This window comes from Chelonoidis abingdonii, chromosome 16 (assembly GCF_003597395.2).
Source record: "Chelonoidis abingdonii isolate Lonesome George chromosome 16, CheloAbing_2.0, whole genome shotgun sequence".
Classification (NCBI taxonomy): Eukaryota; Metazoa; Chordata; order Testudines; family Testudinidae; genus Chelonoidis; species Chelonoidis abingdonii.
This window is the reverse complement of record NC_133784.1, coordinates 5,524,320-5,548,292: the sequence shown is the minus strand read 5'-3', so window position 1 is coordinate 5,548,292 and position 23,973 is coordinate 5,524,320. Positions and strand designations below refer to the sequence as shown.

Below are 23,973 nucleotides of genomic sequence, written 5' to 3'. Positions count from 1 at the left end.
AGGGGCACCGGCAGAGCTGTGTGTTCGGGGGAGCCAAGGGCTGGGATAGCAGAGGGCTGCAGGTGGGGGTTGAGGGGTGTTGGCAGAGCTGAGTTTGGGGACTCACTTGCACGGAGCTTCCCCTTCGTCGCTGGAACACAAAATTCATGCAGAAATAAAGGCTAAAAGCCCCCAAAAGGCATCGGATTCTTTCAGCCTCAGCTTTGCTGCGTGACTCTGGGATCCAGCTCCCTCCACTTGGTCCTCTGTCAAGAAGTGGAGCTGTACTGTCAGTATTCCCACTCCTCTCCAGTTACCCAGAGAGACTGGAGCTTTATGGCATTTACATCCCCAACTTGTGTTCAAACCCTTCCATCAGCTACCACGTCAGGGCGAGTCTCCAGTACAACCCAGGCGTGGCTGTAAGCCCCTTCCCCAGGGGATCCATGTGAAACAGCAATTCTGACACGATGGGGTTGACTTAGTAGATGAGCGAGTGTCTCCACTGGCAAGGTGTGAACACTGCTGCCCGAAGCCCCGAGGAGATGCAGCTGCATCAGCTCCCCCTGGCCTCCCTCTTTCCTTCAGTGCCCGTGTGGGCCATACGGGGTGATATGGCCCTGCGGAGGGGGCGGAGCTTGTGGAGCCAGTTCTGTGCCATCTGTCAGAGGGGAAAGCAGCCGTGTTCCCTGAATGAGCCCAGATGATGCTGTAATCCCAGGGGTGGGGTGCATGTGGGTGATAGGAGACAGCCCCCCTTCCCCTGGTTGCCTCTGCTCATTAGTGGTACTTTCATTAGGGGAAGTGGTTTGGTTTAAGATAAATTGCTGCGCTTGGGAGATGATGAATCCATCTGCTGGCCAGTTGCTGGGACAATCCGTGGGGGTGGGGGGTGGGGAGGTGTTCGAGACCCTGCACTTTAATCACATGGCTTAGCCACATGACTCTTCTATAAAACACCCCCCCCACCCCATCCCCTGTCCCATGCTGCAGCAGGAGAAGGGCTGTGGCGCTCAGAACCCCCAGCATGGACCCTGGACCCCGCAGGGAGTTCTGTCCGCCCACCGCTCCTCCCGCTCGGGAAACGCCGGCCGAGTCTGTGAAGGGTCATGAACCTCTAGGGCAGGGATGGGCCCAGCTCCCCTGGCAGCACTAGGGGCACCGTGGGTCTGGATCTCTCCCTGCGTCCATGTGAACCAGTTGGTGGCTTTGAACCTACTTGTGGCTTCTTAGTGACTCTTAATTCCTTGCACTGGATTCATTCCCTTGGAGGGGGCAGGCATGAGTGTTACAAGACAGAGCCCTACCAAGGGGGATGTAGGAAAGGGTTAATCATGGGCATCTCCCCATGCTGACCCTGCTGCTCCCTTCCATGGAGAAGTCCCTTCAGATTCCCCTGTGGCCCCAGCGTGGTTGTTACCCCTTCCCCTGCCGTCCTAGACCAGGGTCATTCTCTGGGTTGTTGAGCTTGTCATGTGAATGGTGACAAATCGCTTTCTTCTAACACTGAACAAGGAACTCTAGTAGAATAAGGAAAGCAGCTTCCGTAAAGCAATCTCAGCATCATTGTGGCTCATTCTCTGGAAACATCTGGTCAGTGTGCAGCAGCTGTCAGAGACGCCACTGGAAACTGTAGGAAAGGGATAGACAAGAGGACAGAAACTCTCATAATGTCACTCTAGAAATCCATGGTCCGGCCACACCTGGATACTGCCCGCAGAGCTGGGCGCCGCCTCTCAAAACAAAGGAGAATATTAGAATTAAAAAAGGTGCAAAGAAAAGCAATGAAAATGCTGAGGGGATAGAACAGCTTCTGTAGAAGGAGAGATTAATACAGCTGGGGCTGTTCAGCCTGGCAAAGAGACGACTAAGGGGGGATATGACAGAGGGCTATAAAATCATGACTGGTGTGGAGCAAGTGAACAGGGAAGTGTTATTTACCCTTCTCGTAACACAAGAACCAGGGGTCACCCTATGACGTTAATAGGCAGCAGGTTTAAAACAAAAGGAAGTATTTCTTCACCCAACACATATTCTGTCACAGAGTGTCGGGGAGTCAGGGCCCTGCACCCCGGCTTCCTGCGATTTGCCAGGACTCTCAGCCAGCCAGTAAAGCAGCAGGTTTATTTGGACGACAGGACACAGTCCAAGACAGGTCTTGCAGGTACAGACAACAGGATCCCCCCCAATTAGGTCCATCTTGGGGTCCCTGGGGCACCACAGCCCCACTGGGGAGTCAGAGCCCCATCTGGGATCCCCTCCGTTACAGCAGCCAGCTCCTGAAACTCTCCCTCCCCCCAGCCTTTGTTCAGCTTCCCAGGCAGAGGTGTCCCCTGGCCTCTAACCCCTTCCTTGCTTCGGCAGCACAAATACTAAAATTGGAACGATACAGAGAAGATTAGCTTGGCCCCTGCGCAAGGATGACATGCAAATTCATGAAGCGTTCCATAAGGGGAGGGATAGCGCTGTCTGTCTGAGCTTTTAAGTAAATTTGCCCTTTGCTTCAAATTAAAATGCATCGGTGCAGCCCATGAGAGAGGCTCCGAAGGAGTTTGTCCTGCAGGAACAGAGCTCCAGGCAGGGAGGGGGCGGCTCACGGGCAGGGTTGCTGCACTCTGCAGTGTGCCCTGACAGGGGAATGGGTGGAGCCAGTGTCAGCATTAGCAGGTGTTCGTGTTGTCTGTCCTGGCATCGCTGCTCTGATCTGGAGGGGTTGGTTACCGTTGTGAATACACACGTGTGTGCACACTCTTGCACCAGTGCAAGCCCCCGTGTGCACACTGATTTGGGGTTGAGTGGTTTATTTTGTTCCTAATTTCCTTCAGCTAAACTGCTCTAAGCCCCATTCAGCCAGCAATCAGAGCGTCCCCACGGCCGCTGACTAAATCAGTTTGAAACCGTCTCATTGAATGGGAGCAGCTCTGTGTATGGACGAGGCCTCAGCCATGGGTTGTGGAGCATGGGCTGACCAGCGTGCGATACCGGAGCCGTGCAACGTCTCATGCTAGCAAGGCGTCCCGGCTTCGCTGTGGGAGAGATCCTCCTTCCGGTCTCACACAGGGCCGGCTTTAGGCTGATTCGCCCGATTTCCCGGCATTTCGGCAGCGGGGGGTCCGCTCCTGGGTCTTCGGCGGCATTTCGGCAGCGGGGGGTGTCACGGAATCACCGGGCAATGCTCTGGAACTGCTCCCCACAAAGCCAGGCAGGACTTTGGGGAGCCTCCTCTCCCTTGGAGCAGACTTCTTCAGGGCAAGAAGCTCACACGGCTTCACCTCCTGGGTCTCTCCTTGGAGCATTCAGCATCCTCTGCCCCTCCATGCTCTTCCCACAGTGAGCCCGCCCCAGCAGGGTCCTGGGGGGGCGACAGGGTCCTGCACCCCCACTTTGCAGTCAGACGTGACTCTCAGCCAGCCAGTGACACAGAGGTTTATTCGATGACAGGATCATGGTCTAAAACAGAGCTTGTAGGTACAGAGAACCGGACTCCTTGGCCGGGTCCATTCTAGGGGGCAGTGAGCCAGACCCCCACGTCTGCACTTCACTCCTCGTCCCCAGCCAGCCCCAAACTGACACCCCCTCCAGCGCCTCCTCCTCTGCTCAACCCTTTCCCGGGCCAGGAGGTCACCTGATCTCTTTGTTCTCCCACACCTTTAGCATCCCTTTGCAGGGGGGAAAGGCTTGACCATTAGTTGCCAGGCAAAAGAGGGTTGGCCAGAAACTGAGGCCCCCCCCCCAGTATTTAGAGGAAACATTAAGAACAGTCCCACTCCGTCACAGGGGGACAGCTCACCAGTCTGGCAATGGGGCATCCATCACCTGGCTTCTCCTGGCTGACTCTGGAGCAATGCTCTGGCTGCCCCCTGGTCCTTTACCCCCACATGTTTTGCAAGGGCTGTGAACCCCATCTTCCTCCAGGCAGGAGCCCCAGTCTCTGCTGCTCACCTGTGGACAGCTCAACCCAGAATGGTTGGCTGCAAGGTGTCTTGCTGTTTCCCTGCAGCAGCTGGGCTGTGGCTGCTGTCCAAGCTGGGAAGGCCACTGGGCCGGAGGGACCATGTCTGGGTCAGGCTTGGCAATTCCCACATCAGCAATGAGCCAACTGTGGGGCAGAGCTGGTCAAACGCCAGCCTTGAGCCAGGGGAGGTTTATTAGTGACTAAGAGGGGCAGGGGCATCGGCACAGACCAGGCCAGGCAGCGTTTTCCAGGGGCACAGCCTGGGGGTTGGCTTGTGGGGTGGGAGAGGCCCCTTCTCGGCGCACTCTGCACCCACAGAGCTTTCCCCAACCAGCTTCCCAGGCCACCGCCTCAGCTCAGTGGCTGCTAGGGCAGAGCCTTCCCGCTAGCCCCTGCCCTTCTCCCAGTAGGAGGTGGGGGCAGATGGCCCCCAGAGCAGCCTGGGCAGGAGCCCAGCTCCGACCCCCGCCTCAGGGGACTGAGCCAGAGGAATCCTGCCTGGCGGCTGGCTCCCTCCAGGGGCAGGGGGGTAATGCCCCCTCACTCCCAGTCACCCAGCCCATGGCCCAGCTGAGCTCAGCATTGGGACCTCTTGGCCACAGCTGTCCTGAGCGCCCCGGGTCTCCTACTCAGACCCCCCAGCCCCAGCACGGTTCGACTGGCCGTGCAGCCCTGACCAGCCTGGCAGGGAGCAGCCGTCTCTGCAGCGCAGCGGGAGGGCAGAGGGGAAGTGCTCCAGCCACCTCTGAGCTCTGCACAGCTCCAGCACAGCCACTGATCAATAGCTCGTGCTCCCAGTGGGCCGGGCAGTGCGTCTGGGGACCCCCGGGGCTGGACAGGTCTGTTCCCCTGGTTCCTCCAGGCCATCAGTCTGTGTCTAAGTGATGCAAGAGCCGCTCCGGTTACCCACGTTCCTCTTTAATGAGATCCGAGGGCTGAGCCGCTGCTCCAAGCCCATTTGGATAATTGCTTCTCTCTAAATTAAATTGTTAAAAGTGGCTTTGCCCAGAGAAAGCCCTTCAATGCATTTAAAGGGAACAATCCAGCTGGCCCCTCATCTCACGTGGGCTGTCTCCCTCCACCTAGCCATGGCTTGGGGAAGCCCCTTGGGTCACGGAGTGTGGGGGAGTCCGGCCCCGCACCCTTCTTCCTGGGACTCTCAGTGACTCTCAGCCAGCCAGTAAAACAGAAGGTTTATTGGACAACAGGAATGCAGGTTACAGCAGAGCTTGGAGGCACAGTCAGGACCCCCCAATCGAGTCCTTCTGGGCTTTCAGGGGGCTTGGATCCCAGCTTAGGATACCCTGAATTCCGCCCACACAGCCCCAAAACAAAACTGAAACTAACTCCCTCCTGCCAGCCCCTTCCTTTGTCCTCCTTCCCGGGCAAAGGTGTTGACCTGCCCCCTCCCTTACCTAGCTCAGGTTACAGGCTCAGGTATAGTCCATCCCTTAAAGTCCTCCCCTGCTCTCCCATCCCTCATGCAGACGCCCCTACTCCATCACACCTTGCGCTGTCCCACGCCCAGCATGGCCCTGGCTGCAGGTCTTCAGGGCACTTTGGTGGCGGGTCCCGGACCGGAAGGACCCCCATCACCAAATTACGGCTGAAGCGGGGGCCCCCCCACCGCCGAAGACCCCAGGCCCCCTGAATCCTCTGGGCAGCCCTGCCTCCTCCGCCCCCTTGGTTTGGGCACACTCGTCTCTTGGGGGCGGGGGGTGATCCTGCCCTGAGCGCCCGATGCCTGGGCATCGCCATGGTGAGGCTGTGTCCATTAGTGGCCAGATCCCCCTCAGTTAATCCCCCCCTCGCTGCCGCTCCCTCCTCAGCCAGATATTTACTTAAGATGCTGCAATTGGAGAGAAGGCGTCTAAGAGGATTGGGGCTGGGAGCAAGAGGATTTAATGCAGGGAGGGCAGCTGCTCTGACATCACCAGCGGGGCTGTGTGCTTTGAGATCCCGGGCAGCACAGGGCAGCCTAGTGGGAGCAGGCACATGGACAGGTGCCCCTGGGGCCCTGTGTCCAGGCTGTGCTGCCCTGCTCCACTCAGATGCTTTTGCTGTCCCAGTCCCAATCTGCGAGCAGATGAACCTGGGGGTTTCGCTCGCTCTGGCTGATCTGTGACAATGGGGCCGTGTTGATTTCAGGCCTGGGGGCAGGTGATTAGACCCTTCCCAGGCCAGTGGTGGGGAGGGGGCCGTGGGCTACAGCTTTCAACAAGGCCCCAGCATCCAGGATCAGAACCTGGGCCCACGGGTGTGGCTGGGCATTGGTGCTCTGGGCAGCCTGCCCTGCAAACCGCTGCCAGGGAGCAGGTGGTGAGCTCAGGGTGGGGGGCTCAGGGGGACTAGGAGCTGTGACTTGTGCCTGTTCAGCTGGTAGCGGGTTTGCCCACCTGGCTACCCAGGCAAGCAGCACCCAGCACTGTGTAAATCAGCAACTCTTCAATACTGGAAGGATAAAGCCAAAGGTGCTGGCAGATCTGCTGTACTTCAGGGCTCCTTGGCACCTGATGGGTCGCAGCCCTGGCTGCATGCTGCTCCGGCACCCCATCACTCGCCCACCAGGGCAGGGAGCTGTGTCCCCCGCTGCAGCGGCTAGGCTAGGTCAGGAACAAGAGTGGGAAGTGGGGGCCGCCTGTCTCCGACACAGATGCTCTAATGGGGAGGGGGACCTAGGACCCCGCCTGGGTGGACTCACTGTAGAAAGCGCACGGAGGGGCAGAGGATGCTGAATGCTCCAAGGAGAGACCCAGGAGGTGAAGCCGTGTGAGCTTCTTGCCCTGGAGCCAGTCTGCTCACAGAGAGGAGACTTCACCAGAGTCCTGCCTGGCTTCGTAGGGAGCAGTTCCAGAGCATCGCCTGGGGACTCTGTGATAATGCTCTCTGATGGTCACCATTGCAGGGACATTTTCACTAGCTTCTGCTGCTGTTTCAAAATGCACCATTCAAGTCATTTGTTCAGTATGGCTGATGTCAGGTGTGCAGTGCAGAATGACAGAGTAATATCTGGATGACTTCAGATCTGCCACCATCTTCTGTTTGACGTTTGTTGCCAGTAACTGTATGATCTCATTTAGAATTGTTTTTCCAAGGTAGTGGTGCGTGTACATTTCCTGGGTGGTGACTCTTCTTAGATGCTCTTGGAGTACAGCATGAAACTCAGCCATCAGCTCCACAATTCTAAGGAAGTTTCCATTGTTCGGCACAAACAGCTGATCTGAAGTGCCCGGCAGTGCTAGGCTTTGGGTACAAGCATTCTCACAATGGCAATGAGCCTTTTCAGAACATTTTGCCAGTAAAGAGACTCTGATGCAATCTTCTCTTGATGCTGATCATCTGTGATGGCCTTTAACCTTAGTCTCATCTCAAGTTCTTTCCACCTCTGGAATGCTCTCTGGTGATTTGCTGCCTTCTCATGGCATGCCAGATTTCTAGCCAGAGTTTTCAGTCCTTTGTTTCTGTAGAACCCAACGTGGCTGGAACATTAGACTGGAAGAGTTTGCAACAAAAACAGTATGCAGCATTCTGGGGTTTTCAGTACATAAGCCATGGAGTCTCGTCTTTGTCACCATTGGGGATTTCACTCCAGTAATGTGTTGGATGGAAACTTCTATTTTCATTGTCTTTGGGGAACATGAAGTTTTTCACTTGCTATGGCCCATGCAGTACAAAGAAGTCCCTCAGGCTACTGCTCAAGTGGGTCCACAGTCCTGGATCATCTAGACTTAAGGAACTAAACTCAGCAGCAGCTGTTTCTTGCACCTCCACCATGCTCTTCTCTGATCTAACTTTTCTTCAGGAATGTGCATGGTTACATCCATTTGAGATGGAGATATGGATGCTGCAGTAGCTGCCAGGTCACCTGTACTCTGACTAACTGGAAGATCAGGCATCTCCTCACCACTGCCATCCTCACTGGGGCCGGAAGGCTCATCATGAACATTTCTGTCTATGTATCTCAAGAGAGCTCCTTCCTGCTTAGATAGAAAAGCTTCCTTTGCTTGCTTTCTTTTTCTGAATGCTGCCCCAGAGGGGAGTTTTCTTCTTCCGTCATGACTGCTGTTCTGTGCCAGCTATAGTGGCTTTCAACACTCAACTGAAGGGGACAAATAAGCAGGTTGGTAGCAGGGCCTGAGTGAGGGAAGATATCAGTGTCTTAAGGGCCTAACTGGCTCCTACTACTTCAGTTGACTCCTGTTCTCCTCAAGTGGGTTCAGGGAAACAGCAGGAACCAGGAAGCTCCCTGAGAAGCTGGTGTGAATCAGTCCAAGCTCCTGGGGGTGCTGGAGAGGTACATAAGAGGCTCCTCCTCCTCTCTCTCCCTGCAGCTCCTGCTGCTTTCTGTTATTCCCTCTCACCTCTTCTCCTGCCTGCCTGTTATAGCTCTTGTGCCCCTCTTCCTGCAGCACAGCACTCCACCATTGCTGTGCATCTCGAGCAGGGAGAATACATATGCACCAGCAGCAGACACAATTTTCTGCACCTCCGTGCAGCCTGGCACCGGAGGAAGCTGCCTCAGTTCGCTTCATGGTCAGGCCAGCCCTGGAAGTGGTGGCACCTTCCGAAACACTCCTCCCCCATCCCCGTGGGCTGTCACATGCCATCAGCTGGGCACATCTAACCCCCCATCCCCACTCACAACATTGACATTTAAATGATCGGGCCGGGCAGCCGAGTTCATCCCTCGCTGACGGGAAGGAGGCAGTTCCCAGCCCTCCAAGCAATTGCCCCATGCTCTCTGCCCCAGGTCCGCTGGCTCTGGGGCGCTGAATCTAGCTGTGTAGCCCCTGGGGCTCGGGCTCTCATGCTTGGGTTGGGAGCTTGCGAACCTGAGCCACCTCTACCCAGCTGATTGTCGTGCTCCACGAGGCTGTGGCCCAGGGCTCCCAGGTGCAGGCAGACGTACCTCCTCGCCCCCAGGACGCAGGTGCGATGAAATCTGAGAGTCCGGAGAACGAGGTGTCACCCTCCAAGCCCCATTGGTGTGCTGGGTGGGGAGTGCCGGCGGCTGGGTGTCGTGGACAAGCAGGGCATCGGTGCCGGGAGGTGGAGAACCATAGCACAGCTCCTGGCGTGTCAGCAGGAGGGTCTCGCCAGTGGTTTCACAGCTGCCAATAAGCCAGTGGCGCGGCTGCTGCTGCTGTCGTCAGTCCCCTTTGGAGTGGGGGTGGGGGTCCCTGGGATGTCACCCTGGTCCCAGAGACAAATCAAGGAGCGCGCTCCGCGGAGCTGCCCGTCCCATTGTGCCTGGAGCTGGTCTGTAGTGCGTTGCTCTGCACTAACGGTTCGTGTGAACCTGCCATCCCAGAGCTGGCTCAGAGGGCGCTGGGCTGGGCCGGAGGCCGGGCTAGCTGCTCACAAGCTGGCAGGGAAAGCCGTGGTTGGAGCCCGCTTACATCAGTGGGTAGCAACCTCCCCATCCCCAGGCATGACACCTCTTCTGTGTGTTGGGGCTCCAGGCTGGGGGGGCTCTGCCTCGGGGCTCTCCCCAGCGAGGTGTGTGCCAGGCTGGGGGGGAGGGAGGGCTCTGCTTCAGGGCTCTCCTCAGGGAGGTGTGTGCCAGGCCGGGGGGGCTCTGCCTTGGGGCTCTCCCCAGGGAGGTGTGTGCTGGGGATGGGGGGCTCTGCCTCATTCTCCCCAGGGAGGTGTGTGCCAGGTCGGGGAGGGGGCTCTGCCTCGCTCTCCCTGGGGAGGAGTGTGAGGCTGCCTTGCCGGGGCCCTCGATCTCTCGCCTGGGCGGTGCCTGCCAGTTGCTGCCGGCAGCCAGAGCTCCTGCGCCAGGTGGGCAGTGGGGCTCCTGGGTGCACACTGACCCTCTCGTCCGCTTGGGAGGCCCAGGCCTGTCCCAGGGAGGGCAGGGAAGTCCCATCTGGTTAGTCACTGTTTGTTTTCTCTGTAGCCCTCCGTGCATTAATTATACGCTGCCTCGCTTTCGGGATAATTAGTCTTTCCTTTTCTCATTGGTTAATTAAATAACTGGCTGGAAGTGAGGGGCCATTAGCACTTCATTAGCCGGAATTAATCACTTGCGTAGAGCTGGGAAGTGGGAGCTGCAGGAGGAAGGGGGTCTCCCCGGGGTTTTCTTTCTCAGAATGAAAATGCAGGGCTGAGAATTCAGCAGGGGTTTTGCCAGGGGACGGAGAGCCCACGGCAGGGCCTGGTTAGCGACTCATGTGCACTGCATCAGCTGCTTGGCTGCACGCACCAGCCACAGAGGGTGACAAGATGTCCCGATTTTATAGGGACAGTCCCGATTTTTGGGTCTTTTTCTTATATAGGCTCCTATTACCCTCCACCCCCTGTCCCGATTGTTCACACTTGCTGTCTGATCACCCTACAGCCATGGCTTGTCCAGCAAGGAGGTGAGGAAATTTCCCTCCATCGTGGCTAGGAGGGGGAGTAGCAGAGGGAGAAACATCCAAGACCTTCAGCTAGGCAGGGCGAAGGAAGAGGAGGGGCTGGAGTAGCCTAGGTGCAGGGAGCCGGGAGCTGGGATGGGGTGTCAGGCTGGATTGCGCCACGGGGCCGGAGGGCATAAAGGGTGGGAGGTATCAGAGCAGCTCCCAGCTCTCCTTGTGGAGTGGGTGGGCAGCCCCAGGGCCGGAGCACGGGGCCCTGCTGCATGCGCATACACTGGGGGTCCCTGCCAGGACAGCAGGGGGCTTTGTGGGAACACCAGGAGGGGACTGTGCCCTGCCGCATCCACCCAGGATGGCACCGCCTGATGAAAAGCACCTTTTCTCCTAGTGCAGATAAGGCTGCTTGCCTGGAGCCGTGCCAAGCGGTGCCCTTTAGTGAGAGCTAACCGAGCCCTAGCCCTGGCAGGGGGCGGGGTAGGGGTCTGTAAGGACAGCCTGGCCCTGGCCCCCTCCCCTTGCTGCAGCCCATGGAGAACCCCCCCGGCAGATGCTGGCCATGCTGTGCTGGGCACAAGAGGGTGGCACCCGCAGACTGCCCTGGTTCCATTGGTAACCTCTGTGCTGTCTGGGTGCCCCTGCCCCGCAGCCCTCCTTTGCCCTCGCCCTCTGGCATGCAGCCAGTGACAGAGCGTCCCGCGGGATCCGGGGGCGCGAGATTGAGTCTGCCTATTGCTCCACCCTTTGCAGCAGTGTTTGCCCCCCACTGGATTTGCCACCATTGTGCCTTGTGCAGCTTTCCCTCAGCTCTTCCCATGCCGGCACCCAGTCCCGCCGCCGAACCCAGCGCTCCACAGGCAGAACCAAAGAGCAGCCCCAGCACCACAGCCCGGTGCCCGTTAGATGCCCTCCCAACGAGAAGCGCTGGAAACACCAGAGGAGCTGCCAGCACTCAGGTGCTTTGGTTAATCCTGAGATGCGTCTGGCTCTTCTGGCTGCTTCTCCAGGGCTCTGGGAGCCGGAGTCATGGATGGGGACCCCACCATGCTAGATGCTGTACAAACACAGAGAAAAGAGGCGTCCCCCCCCGAGAGGCCTGATAATCTAGACCACAGCTGGAGGCAGACAGGGTGTGTCTGTGGGGGGGGGGGGGGAACAAAAGGAAATTATGAGAAGCTGTTAGTCGGCCTGCGTGGCTGTGATCTCTTCTACCGTTGGCCTGGGGGAGCAGATCGCCCCAGGCGCTGGAGCTTGGCCCAGGTCAGGGATCCTGGGAATGTAGAGGACACGCAGCTAAGTTCATGTGTCTCCCACCTGCACGGGAGTGCTGGAGACGGGCCCGGGGGGATTTGGAAGTAGTTCTTGCCGATGGGAGCCGAGTGCCTCGTTCTGTGGCAGCGCTGGCGAATCCTGCTCGCACTAAGGGGACGCTGGTGCAAATCTGCCACTAATTAGACTTGAAAGTCCTCCTGGAGGCTTGGAGGCTTCCTGGATATTTCTGTTGAATGTTGTTATTTCTGAGCCGGGCAGCAGGCCCTGCCTTGTGGGCCCCACACAGCCGCCCTGGCACTCTCGGATGGAGGCAGCGGGCAACTACTAGGTGCATCTCATCCCATTGGCGTTTGAGGGGGGTGTTTGACAGCGTCTGGGGAAAGGCAAGCGGCTGAAGGATGTGACCCCCAGGAAAACAGCCTGCGGGATGTCTGTGCTGAACTGCAGGGCCTACTGATCTTCCTCCAGGGGAGAAAACCCTCTGTTTGCCAGCCCCCCAGATAGAGAGAGAGAGTGGAAACGGCCTGGCCTTTTAACTCCAATGGTGCCATCAGCTTTGTTGTGGGCTTGGGTGTTTTTCCTAAAGCCCCAGCTCCTGGAGTCAGGGGAACACCTCAGACTCAGCGTTGGTATTTAACCAAAATTGGTATGTTCCTAACCTGGCTGGTTGTCTGGAGAAGCTGGAAATGGCTGAGATGCCAGGTGGTGAAGGAGATCCCAGGTGGGTTCATCTTTAAAATCTGATTCTGTAGCCAGTCTCGTGGCTTCTGGGGCCCGAGTTGGGCTGCTGGAGTCCAGCAAAGGAGGCGAGCACTGAAGGGTGGTGTCTTCCCAAAGGGGAGCGGCCCTTCCTAAGTGAGTGGGAAGATGGCCCTGGTGTGATTGCTGGGGCTGGGGGGCACATGGTCTCTGCTGGGTCATGTGGGGGGTTAGCAAATGGCCTTTCAGGGGAGGGGAGCACAGGCCCCCTCCCCTCCCAGGGGCTCCCGGCTCAGTCCCATGGCTCTGCGCTGCCCCTTCCCCGATCTCAAGGCAGTGCAGAGGGTTGGGCTGCTCATGGCTGCTGGTTCCTGATGTCACAGCTCACCCCAGCCTGCCCCGTTCCTGGTCGGAGACCTGACACTCACCCTTGCCTGGGCGGCACCTCTCCTAGCCCCAGGCTCCTGGGCTCAGCAGCAGAGTGAGGAGACTCCAGCAAAGCACCAAGGCAGGCTCCAGGCCGTGCCCAGGAACCAGAGCGCCCCTGCGAAGGTCCGGGATGGCGTGAAAAGACGGGTGTGTTTATTGTAGGGTTGTTCCCGGGGGCTGTGTCGGGCGGGGCAGGTGGGTGTTTTATTGTAGGGTTGTTCCCGGGGGCTGTATTGGGCAGGGCAGGGGTGTGTGTTATTGTAGGGCTGCTCCCGGGGGCTGTGTCAGGCAGGGCAGGGGTGTGTGTTATTTTAGGGTTGCTCCCAGGGGCTGTGTCGGGCGGGGCAGGGGTGTGTGTTATTGTAGGGTTGCTCCCGGGCGCTGTGTCGGGTGGGGCAGGTGGGTGTGTTATTATAGGGTTGCTCCCGGGGGCTGTGTCGGGCGGGGCAGGTGAGTGTGTTATTATAGGGTTGCTCCCGGGCGCTGTGTTGGGCGGGGCAGGTGGGTGTGTTATTGTAGGGTTGCTCCCAGGGGCTATGTCGGGCGGAGCAGGTGGGTGTGTTATTGTAGGGTTGCTCCCGGGGGCTGTGTCAGGCGGGGCAGGTGGGTGTGTTATTGTAGGGTTGCTCCCAGGGGCTGTGTTGGGCGGGGCGATTATTAGCGGTTTGCGCGTCCGCGGGGGCTGTGCTTCGGGCTGTGGGCGCCAGTGTTGATGTGCTTGTTATTATCAGGGTTGCCTGGCCCGGGGCCGCGTGTTGGGCGGGGCTAGGTGGGCTGCATGGTTATTGGGGAGCGGTTGCTCCCAGGTGTAGTTCGTTGGGCGGAGCAGGTGGGTGCGCTTTATGTAGGGTTGCTCGCGGCGGGGCCTGTGTCATGGCCCGCGGGCATGGTGCGAGGTGTGGCTTATTGTAGGCGTTGCTCCCAGCCGGGCTGTGATGGCGGGCAGGCAGGTGGGTAAGGTGTGGCTGTTTGTAGGGCCGGCTCCCAGCCCGCGGCTGGGGCGGGCAGGGCCAGCGTGGGTGCTTTTATTGTAGGTTTTGCTGCCCAGGCGGCGTGTTCGGGCCGGGGCAGGTGGCCGTGTTATTGCTAGGGGCTGCTGACCGGGGGCCTGCCTGTGCATGGCCAGGGCAGGGGTTGTGTGTGTATGTAGGTTGGCTCCCACGGGGCTGTGTCAGTGCAGCGGCGAAGGCGTGTAATGTGTTATTGTAGGCGTTGCTCCCAGGCGGCCTGCTTCGGGGGCAGGGCTTGCGGTGATTGTGCTTATTGCCTAGGGCTTGCCCTCCTGGGGGCTGGGGGGGCTGTGTCAGGAGGGGCCGGAGGGTTGTATTATGTTGAGGGTTGCTTCCCGCGGGAGCGACTGATGCGGCCCTGCCGTGTCGCGGCGGGGCAGGTGGGATGTGCTTATTGTGTGGGTGGGTTGGGTTTTGTGGATGGGTTGCCTCCGCAGGGGCGTGGGTCGGTGTGGGGCATGTGGTGAGGTTGTGTTATTGTAGGGTTGCTCCCGGGGGGCTGTGGTCGGGCGGGCAGGGGGGCTGATGTGCTTATCTGTGGGATGGACTCCCGGCGGGCTGCCTGGTCAGGTAGGGCAGGATGCTGTGTGCCTTATTGCTGAGGTTGCTGCGCCGCGGGGCGGTGTCCAGGTAGGGCGCAGGGGTGGTGCCGGGGTTTTGCTGAGCGCGTTAGCTCCCTAGGACTGTGGTCGGGGCGGGGCGAGCCGGGGGTCCAATGGGGTGTGGGCGACAGGTGGTGCTGTGTTATTGTTAGGCGTTGGCTCCCAGGGGGGCTGTCGTCATGGAGCGATACGTGCGATGGGGTGTGCTGTTATTGTAGCGGTTGCTCCCGGGCGCTGTGGTCGGGGCCGCCCGCGCGCAGGCGGTTTGTGTGTAATCAGAGGTTGCCTCCCGGGGGCTGCTGTCGGGCGGGGCAGGGCGTCGTGTGCTGTTATGTGAGAGGGTTGCTCCCATCGGCGCTGGTGGTTGTGTGGCTGGGGCAGCAGCGTGGGTGTGTAATTGTAGGGTTGCCTCCCGGCGGGCCCGCTGTGTTCGCGGGTGGCGGCCAGGTGCGGCTTTGTGTTATTTTGTAGGCTTGCCGTCCCGCGCCCACCGCTTGTGTTGGGCGGGGCAGGGGTGTGTGTTATTGTAGGGTTGCTCCCGGGGGCTGTGTCGGGCGGGGCAGGGGTGTGTGTTATTGTAGGGTTGCACACACTCATGTCTGTGCGCACATGTCTATACACACACACACACACAGTCTGTGCATGGACACATCTGTACATGCACGTGTCCATGTCTGTGCACGGACACCTCTGTACATGCACACTCACACATCTGTGTGCACACATCTGGACACGCATGCGCACATCTGTGCACGGGCATGGCTGTACATGCACATGTCTGTGTGCACACATGCTGGTGCATGTTCCCCTCTCCGAAGGGCCCCTGTGTGTGCGCTGGGCCCGGAAGGGGGAACACGCTCTTTGTCCAGCTGACCTGCAAAGCCTCCTGCAGCGCCCGTGCCCACGGGCCCATTCCCCTCTCCAGTGGGCAGCAGCTTAGCCACATCCAGCACCCTGTGTGCGGCGGGGAGGGGGACTGTCCCTGTCACCCGTGCCCGTCCCCTTGGTACAAAGGGTGGATCCTGCCTGCCCCCCGACCCCTCACTTTCTCTGCCTGGCTTGCTGTGGGCTGCGGGTGGACGGGGGGCCATGGCTCAGTGTTAATTACACTAAAGGCTGTTGCTGCAGTTCAGGTGGGAGCTGCAGCCGAGTCGCTCTGCTGGGGGAGCTCCCTGGCATTTCAAAGACATTTCTTCTCCTGTGGTCCCTTATCTCCCATTCCCAGCTGTGTGGCGGTGCGGCCCTGGAGAGCGCGACGTACATCACGGTGCTAACCGCGTCCCGCTGACTCCGGCTGGGCGACGGGCACAGCTGTTCATGCTCCAGCATCGCTGTCTGTCCTGGGGTTCTTCCACCTGCTCTGGAGAGTAGTCCCTTGTGGAGAACCAAAGGAAATGATATCGTGACTCTGCTGCACTCCAGGGCCTGTCAGAGCCACTAGCTGTGAAAGCACCTGGACCTGGAGTGAATGGAGAATCTCCATTAGAATTTAGCAGTGCAGGGCCCATGACACATGAGTGAGCAGGTCTGATTCCATCCAGCAGAGGGCAGTGGATGTACATGCATGCTCTCTCTTTCATGCCTCCATTTATGTTTGCTCTGCGTTCAGTTTGCGAAAGTAGAGCAAAAGAGAAGAGCTGAAATCTCTCTGCATGGAACTTTTAGCCTGTGTCTGGCATGGGGAGCCCATGCTGGTGCACGCAGCCCAGTGGGATACTGCGGGAGTGGGAGTGGGTCTGGAGCTGCCGGATCCTGTGGTGGAGCAGGATCCCATTGGATCTGTCAAGCTGTCCTCCAGTAGCTCATGAGCGTGGGACACACAGCCGTGGTGACGCTGGGTCGTGGCTGTGCCCTGCGGCTGTCACCACGGCAGGCCCATCCCGTCCCCACAGCGTGGCTCATCAGGCAGCGTCACTGCAGGCTGGGGTGGCACTGGCTTGGGCGGTGACTTGGGGAGAGGTGGGAGGTTAGCACCTGGGCGGTCTGGCTGGGGGGCCGTCCCACAGCACGCACCTCCTGGGCCATGGGGACGGCTCCTCCCTGGGCCAGGCGGGATCAGGAGTGAGCAGCAGGCCCAGCCGGGTACTGGCTCCACAGACCTGGCTTATTCCGTGGCACCCTGGGGCTTCCCGTTCTAGGCTCCAAAGGCAGCTGGTGAAGAAGGGAGGGCTGTGTCCGTTTGGGGGACAAGATCAAAAGGTTTGCTGCATATTGAACACATAACCACCCCCACTGGATGGGTTCTCCCAGGCGGGCTCCTGCTTCCCCAGCTTGCTGCAGGCCAGGCTGCGGGGGAGCAGTGCCAGGATGGATCCCGGCGAGTGGAGGGGAACACTGCTGCCAGAGCGTCGCTGATGGTTCCAGCGGATGAGACACTGGCCTGGGAGCCGGGGCACCTGTGTTCATTCCTGGCTCTGTCCTGATTCACTTGGAGAAGTCCCGATGCCTCTTTATTGCTTAGTTTTCCTCTCTGAAGTGGGGAGAAGGGTCTTTTACTTCCCGTTGCAAAGCGCTGTGGGTTTGTGAATGATGCTGGCCCGATGCTGCTGCGCTAGCCACCTCCCCGAGCCCTCGGTGAGTGGTGGGATGGTGGAGTCAGTACGAGCACCTGTATGAGGGGAGTCGGTGCTGTGAATTATTCATCCCCAGGCGGGCAGGCAGGCGCTGCCTGCGTGTGTGATGCCGATCGGGTCCGACGTGCCTGAGAGCTTTTCTGTGTAAATCCCTGAAATATTTAGCAGAACGGCCTTAAAAATACAGCTTTGCATTAGCTGGTGACTGCATAAACCCCGGTGCCTGCGGGAGGCTCTGAGACTGAGCAGGGTGGGGGCACCGCTGCTCCCCCTGAACGTGCCGTGCAGCATCGGGGGTGCATGCCCGGGGTCAGCTCCCATCTGCACTGCAGCTGCCATGGGGGTAGCAGCCTCTCCACCCCCGTCCTGTCTCGATGTGTCCCACTGCCTGGCTCCCGCGTAGCAAACTCTGCTGGCACTGGGGGCTCACCCTGGGTGCGCCTGGCACGAAGCTGAGGTATTTAAACTGGGCGGAGTGGGGGCCGTGCTAAGGAGACAGCTGGGGAGGCTGGGGAACCTACCGGGGGTGGGGGTGGGGTCCTGAGCCTGTCTCAGAGCCGGCAGACCCCTCCCCCACCAGGGGAACATTGCCCCCTCCCCACTGACACCCCGAGCAGGCACACAGGGTTTAAAGGTTCCTCTGGGTGACAGGCCACAGGCTTCCTTGCACTTGTTAGAAGTTGGGAGGGGGGGCCCTAATCCCAGGCAAACCCCAATCTTGCTGGTTGCACTATGCCGCCCTCAACTCTTGCAGATTTCCCTAGATTTCACTTCCTGTCCTAACATGCCTGCCTGGGGTGTTGCTGGGAGTGTTAGATGCTGCCGCTGGGCTCCGTCCTAGAAGTGGCTGCATTTCAGTGGCAGGCAAAGTGTCCTGAGTTTAATAAAGTTCTGGGGTGGGGCGGGGCGGGGCCGGGCCGAGGAGAAGTACCGCATCACTGGGGACCACAGTGAGGGGCGCGAAGAGGAGCCAGTGAGGGTCCATATTGTGCCTGCCGCCCCCCAACACCTCCCTTCTTGCATCGCCCCTGCAGGGGCCTGGTGCACCCACCCCGCTGGTGTGTCGCAGACAGCAGCGCCCTCCGGGGGCTGAACTGGAAAAGACGCCTACAGTTTTTCTGGAGCTTTCAGACTTCCCTCTGCCTCAGCTCGCTGCCTGGGCCTTGTCCCTCGCTGCCTTCAGTCCTGCCTGCACTGGAGTCTGTCTCCGTCCCCACAGCGTGGCTCATCAAGCAGCGTCACTGCAGGCTGGGGTGGCACTGGCTTGGGCGGTGACTTGGGGAGAGGTGGGAGGTTAGCACCTGGGCGGCCTGGCTGGGGGGCCGTCCCACAGCATCCTGGAGCAGCTCCAGCCCCAACCCAGTTTGTTACCTGCATGCACCTGCTTTGGCTAATAGGAACCAGGCTGGACTCTTTGGACCCCCCCTTTCCCTCCTGTGGCTCTTACTCCCAGCTCTGCATGGCTGGCTGCTGGTACCTCTGGGGCCGAGCGGGACCAGGCACGGATCCCCTGGCACCACAATCTCCAGCAGCCGGATCACTCCATGCGCATTTTTTAACGAGACCCATTAACTGGGAATTAGCCGAACTCTCAGAGCAGGTCTGTGATCATAACCAGACCCGGCCTGGCTGACTGCCGGTGGGTGCAGGGAGGAAAGGTGCCAGGCTGTCTGGGAAGGGAGGATTGTGAAGCAGACCATGCCCTGGAGCCGCTGTCCTGAGAGTCGGCTTTTGGGGTAGGCGGCGGGGTGCTCCTGCAGCCCCCTTAGATCTCACCTCCCTTAACTCCCCAGGACACCCCACTCCCTTTTCTCTTAAGCTCTTTGGGGATTCCCTGCCCCCGCTAACCCTTTGCATGAGGCTCCTGGCCGCAGCGCCTGGCACCTCCAGGCATGGGAGTGAGCCGGGATTCCAGTGGAGTTCACAAAAATGAGCCTCCAGAGCCCCAGCTTCTTCCCCAGCCCTGACAGCTGCTCCAGCTGCGCGAGCCCTGCAGGGGAGCTTGTAAGTTCTCCACCTCCCGGCGGAGCGAGAGTGTAAATGGTGCTTGCCAGTCTCTGATCCCAGGGTGCTGTGGCTGTGGAGCTGCTCTGCGGGAGACTGGACACAGGGCTCCTCTGGGAGATTGGAGTCGTCAGGGAGGCTTTGCAGCATCCAGGCTGATTTCCTGACCGTAGCGAGTGATGTGCCCTGCCCAGCTCCAGGCGCCCCTGTGACGAACTGGGACTGTTCCTAATGTTTGCTCTGAATACTGCGTTGGTGCCTCAGTGTCCCCTAGGCAGTTCTTAAGTATCTTGGTGGTGGGATAAGGGTGTGTGATTGCTACAGAGGAAGGGGCCAGTGCCCCTAAATGCCGGGCACTCTAGCTCTAGCATACTGATGGCTGGGCCCCTTCTCTGCAAAGGGCAGCTGAAGTGTTGAGACAAAGCGGATCAGGTGACTCCTGGCCGGGAAAGGACTGAGCAGAGAGGAGCTGGAGGGCTAGTTGTCTGGGCTCCTGGGGAAAGGAGTGAAGTGCAGACTGGGGTCTGGCTCACTGCCCAGAATGACCGGCCGGGGTCTGTTGTGTATCTTACAAGCTCTGTTTTAGACCCTGTCCTGTATCGAATAACCTCTGTTTTGTGGCTAGAAGTCACGTCTGACTGCAAAGTGGGGTCAGAACCTGTGTGGCTTCCCCAGACCCCCTGCGGTGGGCTCCTGTGGGAAGCACACGGAGGCAGAGGATGCTGATGCTCCAAGGAGACGACCCAGGAGGTGAAGACGTGTGAGCTTCTTGCCCTGAACAAGTCTGCTCCAAGGGAGAGGAGGCTCCCCAAAGTCCTGACTGGCTTAGTGGGGAGCAGTTCCAGAGCATCGCCCGGTGACTCCGTGACAGCCCCTGCGTGCCAGCCTTCTTCGCAGCCGAGTGAAGGTACCGCTTCCTAAGCCAGGGCGTGCCTGAGAGAGGAGCGGAGAGAAAAGTGGAGCGGGAGGCCCAGGCACGCACTGAAGTTCTGCATCTTGCATGGCTCAGACTTTGCCCCGCAAAGAGATCTGTTCGTTCGGCAGCAGACAAAGGGGAACACGGTTCTGGGTGAAAGACCTTGTCCTGGGGCTGGCGGGCTGAGGCCAGCCTCAGTGGTCATGGGACCCATGACCATCAGAGTGGCTGCTGCAGGCCCCAGACAGTGCCGCTGGCACATGCCATTAACATGCGGGGCCCCAGAGAGGGGAGAAGTGTGAAAACATTGCTGCCTCGCTTTGGGAGACAGCCCCCAGCCTGGATATTAATGGGACTCTCCGCTCTGACAGGTGTGCTGAGAACAGGCTGGCCCATCCCGGCCATGTCACCAAGCCCTGGGGGGAATCCCAGCCCTGACTCACGGGTCTGCTTGGTCCCATTGCAAGGACTGGATTTCAGCGTGTGGAACGTGTGTGTGGTTCTGGCCCATGGCACCTAATGGGAGGCAGCATTATCTAGTAGTTAGAGCACAGCAGGGGATTGGGCCTCTGGGGTTCTTTCCCCGACCCTGCAGGTGACTTACCTCCCTTGTCTGTGCCTCAGTTTCCCCACCTGTTGAGCAGCACTTTGATGCCTTCTGGGGACAGGTTGTGAACTGGTAGCTGGTGTCTGAGAAGTGTCGCAGTGGGTGTGTGGTAACTGCTGCCCTCAGCCATCGTCTGATCCAGATCAGCTCCTCAACCCACAGGCTGGGGCTTCGGTGATGACATGTGATGCCAGCAAGTCCCAGGTCAGTGATTGCAAATCCAGGCTGCTAATGGCTATGCAAATTAGTTCATTATCGGCCTTGTTTCCCCCACTGCCACATTTTGCACATTTAAATGAGTCCTTTGGGGTACTGCTTGGAGGGAACGGTGGATCGGCCACGCTACTCCTCCAAGTAGCGGCAGTTTCCATGGAACTTTCCTGGTGTCGATGGACCCATTCTGACACATGCCAGGAGTTCACCCTGGTTGGACCCCGGAACTGGGGTCCACAAGCAGCCCACACTCACTCACATGCCCATGGCAGTTTGGTCAAGACCATGGCATTCCCTGTAGCGTCCTTACCAAACTCCAGCCTGGGCCATTATCTTCTGAGTCCTCAGACTGCCCCTGCAGCTTCATTTGACCATGATTTTGTTCTTCACTTCTGCCCCAGACTCCTGTACCATGCACCATTGAACAGCTGTGTGGTTCCACCCCAGAGGCAGTTGCACAATTCCTCACTGTCCCTTGCAGTCTGCTCACGAAGAGCTTTGGGATTCTCTGGGTCGAACAGATGTCAGACATGAGCAGCGTTACATTGATACCCTGTCTGTTGCTGGGGCCTGTTAAACCACTGCCGTGTTCCCCTCCAGAAGTAGCTGCACATTTCAGCCCGGCAGCGCTGAAGGCTGGCAGCAGACCACAATGTCAATCCAGACATAAGGATGTGGCTGGGCTGTAACACTGCAGCACGGGGTGATAATCATTTCCTGGGATAAAGGCAGGCGGAGGGGAGCTATACAAACTCCCAGAGACCTAAGGAGACTTTTACTCATTAAATAAGGCCTCTGATCGCTGCAGGTGATGGGCAGAGAGGCAGCAGGAGGGCTGTAGGTGTCCCTGCAGGCTGAAGCGAGACATGAGCGGAGCAGGGGCTGAACATGGGTTCTCTGCACTGGGGCAAACATCTCCCAACAGGCTTCTCCTGGAAGGTTAGCAGCTCCCACCTGAGCCCCTGAATCTGACTAGAAACAAAGGTGAAACTGAACCCTCCCCTCTGGTTGCAACCTGAGCCTGATCCCTGGGGAACAGCAGGAAGCGTGTGTGAGCTGGGTGTGTGTGTTTACATCTATTGTCACAAGCTCCGTGTGTCGCTGTGATGGAGTGGGAATTTTTCATATTTGGTTGATTACTGTGTGTGTCTCAGTTTCCCCTGCGTGGTGCGTGGTTAACAGGATGGTGGGAAAAGGTTGTTTACTCTTTGCCGAGACCCAGGGTGAACGATTGATGCCTGTTTGGGGCTTGTGGCGCAGTAGTGAGTGGGGCAGACTAACCTGGGAATGTCTTTTACTGGGACTGTCTGCATGGGGGATGGGAGAGCAGGGGGTGACGTTAGGTGAGGGATGGTACCTGAACCAGGAATGGGGTGGGGGCAGGTGACACCTTTGCCTGGGAAAATGGACAAAGGTGAGAGGAGGAGCTGAGGGGAAGGGAGTGAGTGGGCTAGAGGGGTGTTTCTTTCAGTTTGGGGCTGGCTGGGAAAGTCTGGGGTCTAAGCTCTTTGCCCCCCCAGAGGGACCTGGCTGAGGGGTCTGGTTGTACCTACAAGCCCTGCTTGGGATTCTGTCCTATCGTCTAATAAACCTTCTGTGTTACTGGCTGGCTGAGAGTCCTGGTGAATCGCAGGAAGTGGGGGGTGCAGGGCCCTGGCTCCCCCACACTCTGTGACTGGGCCTAGGCCCAAACAATGGCCTGGTGATTTGGTACCAGCAACCAAGGGCCATGGGGGCCGACCCCTTGCAGGCAGGCAGCCAGCCCCTTGCGACCAGCTGGAGAACAAAAGGCTTTGGGGCAGGGGCAGGTGACCGTGTTTGCCCAGGAGCAGGAACAAAGGACGAAGCAGGGGCCCTTTGGGGTGGGCTTGGGAGCAGGACTCGTTCTTCTGGACCGGGACAAAAGGAGGCGTCAGAGGCGGCTCTGGGCTCAGGACTTTGCTGTAACTCTCTGTTACTTAGGGACTTTCTACGCTGTGTTCCAGACATTTACTAAATCCTGGGTTTACCCCTCTGGCTGAGAGTCACTCTGATTAAGGAAACCAGGGGGGCAAGTCTTCCCCAGGTGGACTCGCTGTGGGGAGCTCACGGCATGAGGTGGGGGGCTGAAGGCTCCGAGTTCGGGCCCAGGAGTCGGTGAAGCCAAGGGGCTGACCCCAGAGAGACTGTGACCTAAGGGGGCTGATGCACTGAAGGGGATCTCCCAGGGACTGCTCCAGACCGTGCAGAGCACCAGACTTGGGGAGCCGGGACGGTCGGGGGGCTGGGGCTTTTCCCTTGTCAGTGTCCCTTGAACTAGGTGAGAAGATAAGGGGAGGGGAGGCCACCGATCCTGCCATTGCGTCCCTAAGGGGTTCTGCCTGGGCTTAGGGGTCTGATGCCAGGATCGGGGCCCTGCCCCAAAGGTCATGATTCAGCTGGTCCCTCGGTGCGTTGGGTCTGTGGAGCCGAGGTGCTGGGCTCTGTTCATCCTGCTCCGTCTTTCCTTTTGTTTATCTTCTGCCTTTAATTATTTTCCTCCTCTTAGCGGCTGAGCTCATCAATATTGCATGGCCAGTAAGCACCACAATTCCCCAGGCTGATCCCCTGCTCCGGGCTCTCTTGCCGCAGGTCCCAGCCCAGATGTTGGTGGATTAGGAGGACGCGTCTCTGCCAAGATCCCATCCCTGGGGGAGGGGGAGGCTGGGCATCGACTTGGCAGGGAGCCCTTGTTCTCAGTTTGAGGCCCAGTGCGTGGGGAGACCAGAGCTTTGTCCCCTTCTGTCTTCGCCGCGCTCAGACTGTGGTCAGGGTCTCCATCAGTTCAATGAGTTGGTCGTTCTTGGCTGCATGGGAGGCCCCATGGCCCTGCACACGATTAGCTCACGGGGAGGGGAAAACCTGGTTGGTCCCCAGGAGTGGGGCATAGGGCAGATTTATGGGCCCCAAGCCATGGGGGTCCCATGAGGCTTCCTCCTGCCCAGCCCCCTTCCTCGGGCTGCTGGATCCTGAATTGCACTGTAGCAATAGGGGGGATGGAGCTGGGGATAGGCTGGAGGCGGGGGCCCTTTAGCTAAATCCTGCAGGTTTCCTAGGCCTGGGGAGCAGTGAGTGGCTTCCGGGAATTGCTCCATTCCCGCCCCCCAACCGAGCCTGGGCTCAGCAAGCGGCTCCCGGCTGGCGCCCGGCTCACTGCCCCAAACTGCAGCAGGATGAGCACAGGGCGTGGGAAACCCTCTGTCACGGAGTCTGGGGGTTCCAGCCCTGCTCCCCTCTGCTTGGACCCCACAGTGACTTTTATCCAGCCAGTAAAACAGAAGGTTTATTGGACAACAGGAACACAGGTTACAGCAGAGCTTGCAGGCACAGTCAGGAC

The 23,973-nt window shown here is 59.0% G+C and overlaps 1 protein-coding gene and 1 non-coding gene across 4 annotated transcripts in view; both read left to right on the top strand.

Annotated features, from left to right (window-relative positions):
* KCNIP2 (potassium voltage-gated channel interacting protein 2) overlaps window positions 1–23,973 on the top strand; it is a 140,307-nt gene that overhangs the window by 8,313 nt on the left and 108,021 nt on the right. The window lies entirely within an intron of this gene.
* LOC116833969 (U6 spliceosomal RNA) lies at window positions 2,332–2,434 on the top strand. The gene has a single exon (XR_004375834.1). It is a non-coding gene; the product is annotated as a U6 spliceosomal RNA (small nuclear RNA).